The 14,785-nt window shown below is 44.2% G+C and overlaps 1 protein-coding gene and 1 pseudogene across 1 annotated transcript in view; both read right to left on the bottom strand.

Moving 5' to 3' along the window:
- The window catches only part of DNAAF8 (dynein axonemal assembly factor 8), a 1,006,155-nt gene that overhangs the window by 911,652 nt on the left and 79,718 nt on the right, over positions 1-14,785 (bottom strand). The window lies entirely within an intron of this gene.
- LOC147685281 (arf-GAP with coiled-coil, ANK repeat and PH domain-containing protein 2 pseudogene) lies at positions 913-13,197 on the bottom strand (annotated as a pseudogene).

Raw genomic sequence — 14,785 nt, forward strand, 5'->3', positions numbered from 1 at the left:
CGCTACTGGAGATGCTTCAAGAGAAGGTGCATGGAGTGCAATGTTTTGGGGAAAAATCGTCTACGCTACAATAATCCCACTGTGTGAGAAATGTACAGATGTACTGGAACTTATGGGCACCTGATAAGTTACTCAATTGAATTTGCACTATTTGCACACACATGCACCTAGCAATTTCCTGCTTTGGTTCCAAGAATTACCTTCAGTATATCCAAGTAAGGTGCTAGCAAGGATTCTGAAAACCTTGTACTTTGCATACCATTCATAATATTAAAGAATTTTTAAAAATGGTCAATAACTTTATAAACGAGAATGCTACATGGGCCCATTTAACCCAGTGCCAAATGTATCTTTTAAAACTGATATCTCCATTATTGAAGATAAAAAATTGAAATGGCAAACTAGTCATTGTTGACTAGGACATGAAAACTACAATTAGATATTCAAAAGCTGCCCTCTAGAATGAAAGTGTAAACAATTTTTGAACATGTACTGGTGCTTTTTTACATGGAAAACAGGCGCCAGAATTGACATACACTACGTAGCATGGCATCTGCATCACTTAGGATTTACAATGAGAAGTCTTCAAATCTGTTTATCCTTCCCCAGAGGTACCACAACGTGAAATACATGGACAGTCAGAACATGTGGAAACTTGATACATTTAAAGCAAAGGAGTACTTTTCTAGACTGGTGGCTGAGGTATTTATAATTCCTGGTGCATTGTGGTGTCTTTCTGCATATAAAAGCCCTAGACTCATTGTGTCAATCAAATGCTGTAGGAGCTCCCAGACTGTTTGGTACTTAAACTAATGTTCCCAAGTCAGGCAATGAGCCAGGTACCAGGCACTTTACTTCCAGAAGCACCAGATGTGGGTAGGGACAAGGGTACTTTTTTCTCCTCCACATCACTCAAGACTTTGGTGTATCGGACGGCTGGAAAAGGTTTAATTTCTCAGGATTATTGGATGACAGGTGTGAAAAATCGCAGAGTATGTCTTGGTAGGTCTCGTCGCCTGACTGTCCATATAGTCCTTCAGATTCCCGCATCTCCTCATTCATTCTTGCCCCTCGCAACAGTGTTACAATGTCAGTATTTGCAGCTTCAACTGCAATAGTCAAGGGGTCTTTTCCTTCTTCATCTATGGCGTGCTGATTTGCCCAACGCTTCAGAAATAAGCAGACTTGCCCAGTGTGCCCTAAAACAGTTGCATGATGCAGGGGTCCTCTGCCACACAGATCCATGTGATTAACATTGGCGCCATTCTGCAGCAGGAACTCACAGGCGACCAAAGAACCCCCATGCACAGCCTGAATGAGTGGTGTTGCGTTGTTTTCCTCTGCATTCACCCAGTTAACATCTGCGCCATGTGCCAATGCTTCTGCCATATCAGGAAGGCTTTCCTCATACGCAGCTCGATAAAGGTGCAGCCCTGGATGAAACTTTTCCGAATCCTGAAATACTGAAGAATCTCGCTTCTCGACCTCTAGGACTGGTTCATACAAACTGTTTGAGGAGACAGTAGATGCAAGAAGTTCTCGCCTGCCATCTGAACTGAAGTGGATTTCACTGTTGTTGCTTTCCACTGAACTTCTGGAAGATGTTGAGAAGTGATCCTGTGATGCCAGGGACTTCTCAGAACTATTGGGGTTTTCGTTCTTGCACTCAGAATAAGGCCATTTCTGTCCACCAAGAGGGTGTGAAGCAACGCAGTCCTGATTCACAAACCTCTTTTCCAGGTACTTTGCTCTGATATATTCCTCCTTTTCCAGTCTTGGACTTTCCTTGTCTGGCTTCTTCACTCCAAGGGTTTTCAATTTAGCTTCATATATTTGATTAATAACTTGATTTCCCAGTTCAAGCATCAGCATTAGTAATTCAGGCTCCCATGTATCTAAAGTTAATGACCTTACTTTTGAAAAGTGCACACCAAGACTCCTGTGAATCCCAGCACACTCAATGCACAGGATGATTCCAAGGTTGATGCTGGCACATGGCGGATCCGCCAGACCACAATCGCAGCAGACAGAGTTTCCAGCAATACACTGAATCAGCTGTAATTCAATTTCACCTTCAAATAATTCCTCTTTCACCTCACTGCCAGAGTCCAGGCTTCCTGTGGAAGGTGAAGATGTCTTATCCAGCTTCTCTGTCTCATCACTCTTTTCACTATATGCTGTAGCAATACTTGCACCTTCAAATAATTCCTCTTTCACCTCGCTGCCAGAGTCCAGACTTCCTGTGGAAGGGGAAGATGTCTTATCCAGCTTCTCCGTCTCATCACTCTTTTCACTATATGCTGTAGCAATACTTGCACCTTCAAATAATTCCTCTTTCACCTCGCTGCCAGAGTCCAGACTTCCTGTGGAAGGTGAAGATGTCTTATCCAGCTTCTCTGTCTCATCACTCTTTTCACTATATGCTGTAGCAATACTTGCACCTTCAAATAATTCCTCTTTCACCTCGCTGCCAGAGTCCGGAGTTCCTGTGGAAGGTGAAGATGTCTTATCCAGCTTCTCTGTCTCATCACTCTTTTCACTATATGCTGTAGCAATACTTGCACCTTCAAATAATTCCTCTTTCACCTCGCTGCCAGAGTCCAGACTTCCTGTGGAAGGTGAAGATGTCTTATCCAGCTTCTCCGTCTCATCACTCTTTTCACTATATGCTGTAGCAATACTTGCACCTTCAAATAATTCCACTTTCACCTCGCTGCCAGATTCCAGACTTCCTGTGGAAGGTGAAGATGTCTTATCCAGCTTCTCCGTCTCATCACTCTTTTCACTATATGCTGTAGCAATACTTGCACCTTCAAATAATTCCTCTTTCACCTCGCTGCCAGAGTCCAGAGTTCCTGTGGAAGGTGAAGATGTCTTATCCAGCTTCTCTGTCTCATCACTCTTTTCACTATATGCTGTAGCAATACTTGCACCTTCAAATAATTCCTCTTTCACCTCGCTGCCAGAGTCCAGACTTCCTGTGGAAGGTGAAGATGTCTTATCCAGCTTCTCCGTCTCATCACTCTTTTCACTATATGCTGTAGCAATACTTGCACCTTCAAATAATTCCTCTTTCACCTCGCTGCCAGAGTCCAGACTTCCTGTGGAAGGTGAAGATGTCTTATCCAGCTTCTCCGTCTCATCACTCTTTTCACTATATGCTGTAGCAATACTTGCACCTTCAAATAATTCCTCTTTCACCTCGCTGCCAGAGTCCAGACTTCCTGTGGAAGGTGAAGATGTCTTATCCAGCTTCTCTGTCTCATCACTCTTTTCACTATATGCTGTAGCAATACTTGCACCTTCAAATAATTCCTCTTTCACCTCGCTGCCAGAGTCCACACTTCCTGTGGAAGGTGAAGATGTCTTATCCAGCTTCTCCTCATTCATTTTTGCCCCTCGCAACAGTGTTACAATGTCAGTATTTGCAGCTTCAACTGCAATAGTCAAGGGGTCTTTTCCTTCTTCATCTATGGCACGGTGATATGCCCAACGCTTCAGAAATAAGCAGACTAGCCCAGTGTGCCCTAAAACAGTTGCATGATGCAGGGGTCCTCTGCCACACAGATCCATGTGATTAACATTGGCGCCATTCTGCAGCAGGAACTCACAGGCGACCAAAGAACCCCCATGCACAGCCTGAATGAGCGGTGTTGCGTTGTTTTCCTCTGCATTCACCCAGTTAACATCTGCGCCATGTGCCAATGCTTCCGCCATATCAGGAAGTCTCTCCTCATACGCAGCTCGATAAAGGTGCAGCCCTGGATGAAACTTTTCCGAATCCTGGAATACTGAAGAATCTCGCTTCTCGACCTCTAGGACTGGTTCATACAGACTGTTTGAGGAGACAGTAGATGCAAGAAGTTCTCGCCTGCTATCTGAACTGAAGTTGCTTCCACTGTTGTTGCTTTCCACTGAACTTCTGGAAGATGTTGAGAAGTGATCCTGTGATGCCAGGGACTTCTCAGAACTATTGGGGTCTTCGTTCGTGCACTCGGAATAAGGCCATTTCTGTCCACCAAGAGGGTGTAAAGCAACGCAGTCCTGATTCACAAACCTCTTTTCCACGTACTTTGCTCTGATATATTCCTCCTTTTCCAGTCTTGGACTTTCCTTGTCTGGCTTCTTCACTCCAAGGGTTTTCAATTTAGCTTCATATATTTGATTAATAACTTGATTTCCCAGTTCAAGCATCAGCATTAGTAATTCAGGCTCCCATGTATCTAAAGTTAATGACCTTACTTTTGAAAAGTGCACACCAAGACTCCTGTGAATCCCAGCACACTCAATGCACAGGATGATTCCAAGGTTGATGCTGGCCATTGGCGGATCCGCCAGACCACAATCGCAGCAGACAGAGTTTCCAGCAATACACTGAATCAGCTGTAATTCAATTTCACCTTCAAATAATTCCTCATTCACCTCGCTGCCAGAGTCCAGACTTCCTGTGGAAGGTGAAGATGTCTTATCCAGCTTCTCCATCTCATCACTCTTTTCACTATATGCTGTAGCAATACTTGCACCTTCAAATAATTCCTCTTGCACCTCGCTGCCAGAGTCCAGACTTCCTGTGGACGGTGAAGATGTCTTATCCAGCTTCTCTGTCTCATCACTCTTTTCACTATATGCTGTAGCAATACTTGCACCTTCAAATAATTCCTCTTTCACCTCGCTGCCAGAGTCCAGACTTCCTGTGGAAGGTGAAGATGTCTTATCCAGCTTCTCTGTCTCATCACTCTTTTCACTATATGCTGTAGCAATACTTGCACCTTCAAATAATTCCTCTTTCACCTCGCTGCCAGAGTCCAGACTTCCTGTGGAAGGTGAAGATGTCTTATCCAGCTTCTCCGTCTCATCACTCTTTTCACTATATGCTGTAGCAATACTTGCACCTTCAAATAATTCCTCTTTCACCTCGCTGCCAGAGTCCAGACTTCCTGTGGATGGTGAAGATGTCTTATCCAGCTTCTCTGTCTCATCACTCTTTTCACTATATGCTGTAGCAATACTTGCACCTTCAAATAATTCCTCTTTCACCTCGCTGCCAGAGTCCAGACTTCCTGTGGAAGGTGAAGATGTGTTATCCAGCTTCTCCGTCTCATCACTCTTTTCACTATATGCTGTAGCAATACTTGCACCTTCAAATAATTCCTCTTTCACCTCGCTGCCAGAGTCCAGACTTCCTGTGGAAGGTGAAGATGTCTTATCCAGCTTCTCTGTCTCATCACTCTTTTCACTATATGCTGTAGCAATACTTGCACCTTCAAATAATTCTTCTTTCACCTCGCTGCCAGAGTCCAGAGTTCCTGTGGAAGGTGAAGATGTCTTATCCAGCTTCTCTGTCTCATCACTCTTTTCACTATATGCTGTAGCAATACTTGCACCTTCAAATAATTCCTCTTTCACCTCGCTGCCAGAGTCCAGACTTCCTGTGGAAGGTGAAGATGTCTTATCCAACTTCTCCGTCTCATCACTCTTTTCACTATATGCTGTAGCAATACTTGCACTTTCAAATAATTCCTCTTTCACCTCGCTGCCAGAGTCCAGACTTCCTGTGGAAGGTGAAGATGTCGTATCCAGCTTCTCTGTCTCATCACTCTTTTCACTATATGCTGTAGCAATACTTGCACCTTCAAATAATTCCTCTTTCACCTCGCTGCCAGAGTCCAGACTTCCTGTGGAAGGTGAAGATGTCTTATCCAGCTTCTCTGTCTCATCACTCTTTTCACTATATGCTATAGCAATACTTGCACCTTCAAATAATTCCTCTTTCACCTCGCTGCCAGAGTCCACACTTCCTGTGGAAGGTGAAGATGTCTTATCCAGCTTCTCCTCATTCATTTTTGCCCCTCGCAACAGTGTTACAATGTCAGTATTTGCAGCTTCAACTGCAATAGTCAAGGGGTCTTTTCCTTCTTCATCTATGGCACGCTGATATGCCCAACGCTTCAGAAATAAGCAGACTAGCCCAGTGTGCCCTAAAGCAGTTGCATGATGCAGGGGTCCTCTGCCACACAGATCCATGTGATTAACATTGGCGCCATTCTGCAGCAGGAACTCACAGGCGACCAAAGAACCCCCATGCACAGCCTGAATGAGTGGTGTTGCGTTGTTTTCCTCTGCATTCACCCAGTTAACATCTGCGCCATGTGCTAATGCTTCTACCATATCAGGAAGGCTTTCCTCATACGCAGCTCGATAAAGGTGCAGCCCTGGATGAAACTTTTCCGAATCCTGAATTACTGAAGAATCTCGCTTCTCGACCTTTAGGACTGGTTCATACAAACTGTTTGAGGAGACAGTAGATGCAAGAAGTTCTCGCCTGCTATCTGAACTGAAGTTGATTCCACTGTTGTTGCTTTCCACTGAACTTCTGGAAGATGTTGAGAAGTGATCCTGTGATGCCAGGGACTTCTCAGAACTATTGGGGTCTTCGTTCTTGCACTCGGAATAAGGCCATTTCTGTCCACCAAGAGGGTGTGAAGCAACGCAGTCCTGATTCACAAACCTCTTTTCCACGTACTTTGCTCTGATATATTCCTCCTTTTCCAGTCTTGGACTTTCCTTGTCTGGCTTCTTCACTCCAAGGGTTTTCAATTTAGCTTCATATATTTGATTAATAACGTGATTTCCCAGTTCAAGCATCAGCATTAGTAATTCAGGCTCCCATGTATCTAGAGTTAGTGGCCTTACTTTTGAAAAGTGCACACCAAGACTCCTGTGAATCCCAGCACACTCAATGCACAGGATGATTCCAAGGTTGATGCTGGCCCATGGCGGATCCGCCAGACCACAATCGCAGCAGACAGAGTTTCCAGCAATACACTGAATCAGCTGTAATTCAATTTCACCTTCAAATAATTCCTCATTCACCTCGCTGCCAGAGTCCAGACTTCCTGTGGAAGGTGAAGATGTCTTATCCAGCTTCTGCGTCTCATCACTCTTTTCACTATATGCTGTAGCAATACTTGCACCTTCAAATAATTCCTCTTTCACCTCGCTGCCAGAGTCCAGACTTCCTGTGGAAGGTGAAGATGTCTTATCCAGCTTCTCTGTCTCATAACTCTTTTCACTATATGATGTAGCAATACTTGCACCTTCAAATAATTCCTCTTTCACCTCGCTGCCAGAGTCCAGAGTTCCTGTGGAAGGTGAAGATGTCTTATCCAGCTTCTCTGTCTCATCACTCTTTTCACTATATGCTGTAGCAATACTTGCACCTTCAAATAATTCCTCTTTCACCTCGCTGCCAGAGTCCAGACTTCCTGTGGAAGGTGAAGATGTCTTATCCAGCTTCTCCGTCTCATCACTCTTTTCACTATATGCTGTAGCAATACTTGCACTTTCAAATAATTCCTCTTTCACCTCGCTGCCAGAGTCCAGACTTCCTGTGGAAGGTGAAGATGTCTTATCCAGCTTCTCCGTCTCATCACTCTTTTCACTATATGCTGTAGCAATACTTGCACCTTCAAATAATTCCTCTTTCACCTCGCTGCCAGAGTCCAGACCTCCTGTGGAAGGTGAAGATGTCTTATCCAGCTTCTCCGTCTCATCACTCTTTTCACTATATGCTGTAGCAATACTTGCACCTTCAAATAATTCCTCTTTCACCTCGCTGCCAGAGTCCAGACTTCCTGTGGAAGGTGAAGATGTCTTATCCAGCTTCTCCGTCTCATCACTCTTTTCACTATATGCTGTAGATATACTTGCACCTTCAAATAATTCCTCTTTCACCTCGCTGCCAGAGTCCAGACTTTCTGTGGAAGGTGAAGATGTCTTATCCATCTTCTCCGTCTCATCACTCTTTTCACTATATGCTGTAGCAATACTTGCACCTTCAAATAATTCCTCTTTCACCTCGCTGCCAGAGTCCAGACTTCCTGTGGAAGGTGTAGATGTCTTATCCAGCTTCTCCGTCTCATCACTCTTTTCACTATATGCTGTAGCAATACTTGCACCTTCAAATAATTCCTCTTTCACCTCGCTGCCAGAGTCCAGACTTCCTGTGGAAGGTGAAGATGTCTTATCCAGCTTCTTCTCATTCATTCTTGCCCCTCGCAACAGTGTTACAATATCAGTATTTGCAGCTTCAACTGCAATAGTCAAGGGGTCTTTTCCTTCTTTATCTATGGCATGCTGATATGCCCAACGCTTCAGAAATAAGCAGACTAGCCCAGCGTGCCCTAAAACAGTTGCATGATGCAGGGGTCCTCTGCCACACAGATCCATGTGATTAACATTGGCGCCATTCTGCAGCAGGAACTCACAGGCGACCAAAGAACCCCCATGCACAGCCTGAATGAGCGGTGTTGCGTTGTTTTCCTCTGCATTCACCCAGTTAACATCTGCGCCATGTGCCAATGCTTCTGCCATATCAGGAAGGCTTTCCTCATACGCAGCTCGATAAAGGTGCAGCCCTGGATGAAACTTTTCCGAATCCTGGAATACTGAAGAATCTCGCTTCTCGACCTCTAGGACTGGTTCATACAGACTGTTTGAGGAGACAGTAGATGCAAGAAGTTCTCGCCTGCTATCTGAACTGAAGTTGATTCCACTGTTGTTGCTTTCCACTGAACTTCTGGAAGATGTTGAGAAGTGATCCTGTGATGCCAGGGACTTCTCAGAACTATTAGGGTCTTCGTTCTTGCACTCGGAATAAGGCCATTTCTGTCCACCAAGAGGGTGTAAAGCAACGGAGTCCTTATTTACAAACCTCTTTTCCACGTACTTTGCTCTGATATATTCCTCCTTTTCCAGTCTTGGACTTTCCTTGTCTGGCTTCTTCACTCCAAGGGTTTTCAATTTAGCTTCATATATTTGATTAATAACTTGATTTCCCAGTTCAAGCATCAGCATTAGTAATTCAGGCTCCCATGTATCTAAAGTTAATGACCTTACTTTTGAAAAGTGCACACCAAGACTCCTGTGAATCCCAGCACACTCAATGCACAGGATGATTCCAAGGTTGATGCTGGCCCATGGCGGATCCGCTAGACCACAATCGCAGCAGACAGAGTTTCCAGCAATACACTGAATCAGCTGTAATTCAATTTCACCTTCAAATAATTCCTCTTTCACCTCGCTGCCAGAGTCCAGACTTCCTGTGGAAGGTGAAGATGTCTTATCCAGCTTCTCCATCTCATCACTCTTTTCACTATATGCTGTAGCAATACTTGCACCTTCAAATAATTCCTCTTGCACCTCGCTGCCAGAGTCCAGACTTCCTGTGGAAGGTGAAGATGTCTTATCCAGCTTCTCCGTCTCATCACTCTTTTCACTATATGCTGTAGCAATACTTGCACCTTCAAATAATTCCTCTTTCACCTCGCTGCCAGAGTCCAGACTTCCTGTGGAAGGTGAAGATGTCTTATCCAGCTTCTCTGTCTCATCACTCTTTTCACTATATGCTGTAGCAATACTTGCACCTTCAAATAATTCCTCGTTCACCTCGCTGCCAGAGTCCAGACTTCCTGTGGAAGGTGAAGATGTCTTATCCAGCTTCTCCGTCTCCTTACTCTTTTCACTATATGCTGTAGCAATACTTGCACCTTCAAATAATTCCTCTTTCACCTCGCTGCCAGAGTCCAGACTTCCTGTGGAAGGTGAAGATGTCTTATCCAGCTTCTCTGTCTCATCACTCTTTTCACTATATGCTGTAGCAATACTTGCACCTTCAAATAATTCCTCTTTCACCTCGCTGCCAGAGTCCAGACTTCCTGTGGAAGGTGAAGATGTCTTATCCAGCTTCTCTGTCTCATCACTCTTTTCACTATATGCTGTAGCAATACTTGCACCTTCAAATAATTCCTCTTTCACCTCGCTGCCAGAGTCCAGACTTCCTGTGGAAGGTGAAGATGTCGTATCCAGCTTCTCCGTCTCATCACTCTTTTCACTATATGCTGTAGCAATACTTGCACCTTCAAATAATTCCTCTTTCACCTCGCTGCCAGAGTCCAGACTTCCTGTGGAAGGTGAAGATGTCTTATCCAGCTTCTCCGTCTCATCACTCTTTTCACTATATGCTGTAGCAATACTTGCACCTTCAAATAATTCCTCTATCACCTGGCTGCCAGAGTCCAGACTTCCTGTGGAAGGTGAAGATGTCTTATCCAGCTTCTCCGTCTCATCACTCTTTTCACTATATGCTGTAGCAATACTTGCACCTTCAAATAATTCCTCTTTCACCTCGCTGCCAGAGTCCAGACTTCCTGTGGAAGGTGAAAATGTTGTATCCAGCTTCTCCGTCTCATCACTATTTTCACTATATGCTGTAGCAATACTTGCACCTTCAAATAATTCCTCTTTCACCTCGCTGCCAGAGTCCAGACTTCCTGTGGAAGGTGAAGATGTCTTATCCAGCTTCTCCGTCTCATCACTCTTTTCACTATATGCTGTAGCAATACTTGCACCTTCAAATACTTCCTCTTTCACCTCGCTGTCAGAGTCCACACTTCCTGTGGAAGGTGAAGATGTCTTATCCAGCTTCTCCTCATTCATTTTTGCCCCTCGCAACAGTGTTACAATGTCAGTATTTGCAGCTTCAACTGCAATAGTCAAGGGGTCTTTTCCTTCTTCATCTATGGCATGCTGATATGCCCAACGCTTCAGAAATAAGCAGACTAGCCCAGTGTGCCCTAAAACAGTTGCATGATGCAGGGGTCCTCTGCCACACAGATCCATGTGATTAACATTGGCGCCATTCTGCAGCAGGAACTCACAGGCGACCAAAGAACCCCCATGCACAGCCTGAATGAGTGGTGTTGCGTTGTTTTCCTCTGCATTCACCCAGTTAACATCTGCGCCATGTGCTAATGCTTCTGCCATATCAGGAAGGCTTTCCTCATACGCAGCTCGATAAAGGTGCAGCCCTGGATGAAACTTTTCCGAATCCTGAAATACTGAAGAATCTCGCTTCTCGACCTCTAGGACTGGTTCATACAAACTGTTTGAGGAGACAGTAGATGCAAGAAGTTCTCGCCTGCTATCTGAATTGAAGTTGATTCCACTGTTGTTGCTTTCCAATGAACGTCTGGAAGATGTTGAGAAGTGATCCTGTGATGCCAGGGACTTCTCAGAACTATTGGGGTCTTCGCACTTCTTGCACTCGGAATAAGGCCATTTCTGTCCACCAAGAGGGTGTGAAGCAACGCAGTCCTGATTCACAAACCTCTTTTCCACGTACTTTGCTCTGATATATTCCTCCTTTTCCAGTCTTGGACTTTCCTTGTCTGGCTTCTTCACTCCAAGGGTTTTCAATTTAGCTTCATATATTTGATTAATAACGTGATTTCCCAGTTCAAGCATCAGCATTAGTAATTCAGGCTCCCATGTATCTAAAGTTAATGACCTTACTTTTGAAAAGTGCACACCAAGACTCCTGTGAATCCCAGCACACTCAATGCACAGGATGATTCCAAGGTTGATGCTGGCACATGGCGGATCCGCCAGACCACAATCGCAGCAGACAGAGTTTCCAGCAATACACTGAATCAGCTGTAATTCAATTTCACCTTCAAATAATTCCTCTTTCACCTCGCTGCCAGAGTCCAGACTTCCTGTGGAAGGTGAAGATGTCTTATTCAGCTTCTCCGTCTCATCACTCTTTTCACTATATGCTGTAGCAATACTTGCACTTTCAAATAATTCCTCTTTCACCTCGCTGCCAGAGTCCAGACTTCCTGTGGAAGGTGAAGATGTCTTATCCAGCTTCTCCGTCTCATCACTCTTTTCACTATATGCTGTAGCAATACTTGCACCTTCAAATAATTCCTCTTTCACCTCGCTGCCAGAGTCCAGACTTCCTGTGGAAGGTGAAGATGTCTTATCCAGCTTCTCCGTCTCATCACTCTTTTCACTATATGCTGTAGCAATACTTGCACCTTCAAATAATTCCTCTTTCACCTCGCTGCCAGAGTCCAAACTTCCTGTGGAAGGTGAAGATGTCTTATCCAGCTTCTCCAATTCATCATTCTTTTCACTATATGCTGTAGCAATACTTGCACCTTCAAATAATTCCTCTTTCACCTCGCTGCCAGAGTCCAGACTTCCTGTGGAAGGTGAAGATGTCTTATCCAGCTTCTCCGTCTCATCACACTTTTCACTATATGCTGTAGCAATACTTGTTTGGACAGCTTTGACCCATGCCTGTTGCAGCTTTTCTGAGTCCGCTTGTAGCATACAGCTCTTTGTTGGTGAGACTACTTCAAAGCAGAAACGTCTTGCTATGTCTTCACGGTTTTTAACTGTGCAGAGCCGTAAATCTTCGACAACCACTGTGGGGCTATCCTTCATTTTTTTCTCATATGCCAGTTGGTTGTTTTGTATTGAGAACCAGTGCCTGTTCCAAGTTTTAAAGGTATTACTGGTCCTTTTAAAGAGATATCCTTCCATTACAATGTCATTAGCCTCATCAACATTGTCTTCAAGTCTGAGATCATCGATGGTGAAATCCTTTTGCTGAATAGTGGAGTGCTTTTGTTCCATGTCCCACTTCTCTTTTGCTGCATCCACAACAAGCCCATCCAACTGTGAACCAAGCTCTTTCATGACAGGTTCAAGTTCACTGAAGAGATCGAAGCCCAGATGGAAGAAGCCTAGATGTGCGTACATGAAGGATAACATCGATTTTAAAATTTCAGACCTCTGCTTTGACTGAAGAGCATTGATTTGGAGGACGTTGTCCAAAGCTATATGCCGGAAGCATTTTTGTTTTGCAATTAAGATGTTTGTTGCTTCCTCTACCTCGTGCAGTTTTGTTCTTTTAACTCGGGCATTTTTAACTAGTGCGTTTTCTTTTTCTTTACTGACCTTATCAAACTGCTTCTTTGCATCTTTGAATTTTCGAAGATCATCCTTAATAAATATCTGGAGCTGTATTTTGATGGATCTCTGAGCTTGGTCAAACAGGATTGTGTGATAATTGATCACTTCTTGGAGGCCGTCTGAAAACTTCGTCAAGCTAGACTCTATCAGCACATCCTTGCTTAAATACTGTGCGAGGTCCCGAATGCCTTTCATAAATTGCTTGTTGGCAGCACAAAAGGCCTTGCCTGCATCAACCATGCCAACACATAACTGAACAAGCTTATCAAGTTTCACTTCCAGTTCCGTCACCTCACCGTCAACTTCCTTCAAAGCGGCTCTGAAACGGGGCGAGTCCTTCAAGCACTCCTGCTCGAGATCAATGGTCACCATCATGCTGTTGCCTCGGCCCTCCCGTCGTTCAAGGTGAGCAGGAATAAGGAGGGGGCTGAGCACAGCAGTTGAAGTCCGTCAAACTTTAGCCTGCCTCACAGCTGCCCAGCTCTGGGCGCTTCCTCCACTTCTGAACACTGTCCCTGCTGGCAGACATGCCAGACTCCCAGACACGCACATAGACACAGACAACGGACAACAATGCAAGAGTCCGAGCGTCATAGACACAAAATATAGAATCAGAATGTCGTCCTCAGCAGGGTTCCACCAATGTATTTACATTTTCAGCAACAAGGCAAATCATCATTGGAGGAAGTGGTCTTTAGTTCTTTTTCTGTACTGTGGTATCTAGGTTACCTGTCTCCAGGTAACTGGATGCCACTAATTCTAGAATGTTATACTGCGAGTCAGTTGTATGCTGGCTGTGGACAATTGTGGTCTTACCTGCCTGTTCCTACAATAAATCCTGCTTCTACTCAACTACTGTGTTGGTCCTTACTACATGTACATAGGCAAACCTGTTTTTTTTTTTATTGTCTGGTCACAAAGGTCGATTTTAAAGGAATGTTTCTGCAACCACAGAGACTCCTGCTCCCCAGAGTCTTTGTCAGTAAGGGAATCCTGTCTGCTAAACTAGTTCTATACTATTGAACGTGTTACAGATTTGTTTATTATTTTAATTTTATTTATTGGATTTTCTCAAACAGTATGCAGTAAATTGTTACGTGTTACAGATTATTTAACACCTCAGAGATACCTTGGACTGTGGATTCTGTAAAACAAGATGTTTGTAATGTCCGAAAATCAATAGATCAATACATCTCTTGATTGACAGTTTTTACTTTAGGGACATATTTTTTTTCTTTCACACATGCTCCATCCGGGGGCCTTGGAAAGGGAAACCATTATTAGTAATTGAGGTCTGCAGTAAGAGGGATGGGTCCAAGGCCACGTTTCATACAGGAGGAACAGCAGTATAGACTTAAACATCACCAAAAAGACATCACGTTAAAGTCAAAGGAACACATAAGCACAAATCCTAATTTTATCTTCTTCCAAAGCCAATGAATTTGCAAAAATAAATGTTTTGCCATCCGTGTCTCTGAATCTAGCTGCATGGAGCTACACCTATTTGTCATACAACTGGTGTTACATGGTCAACAATTGAAACAACTAATTGAGTTCTTCATCTGAATACTTACTTCATTCAACATTATCAGTTCTTCAACTATCTGTGTTTTAAATTTCTCTCTTGAACTGGAAATGTAATCGAAAATAAGGTATATAATCAAATACGGATGAGCAACATTATTTTAAGGTGATGTTTTAGGGCCTGATTACGCGTTTGGCGGTGCCGCACCGAGTCCGCCCCGCCGCCGCATTGCCAAACCCACTGTCAGGCCGCCTGTCAGATTACAAGTATTTCTCATGCCTAGCGGGCTTTTTTGGGAGGTTCCCATGGCGGTACCCTAAAAGTGGGCATTGCAATGGCAATGCCAGAAACAGTTTCTGTATGGCATGGACTGTAAAGTCCATGCCATTCAGAAACTGTGGTGCATGCATACAGGGGGCACATGTTGTGCCCACTGCA

The sequence above is a fragment of the Lissotriton vulgaris genome, chromosome 10 (assembly GCF_964263255.1).
Source record: "Lissotriton vulgaris chromosome 10, aLisVul1.2, whole genome shotgun sequence".
Lineage (NCBI taxonomy): Eukaryota > Metazoa > Chordata > Amphibia > Caudata > Salamandridae > Lissotriton > Lissotriton vulgaris.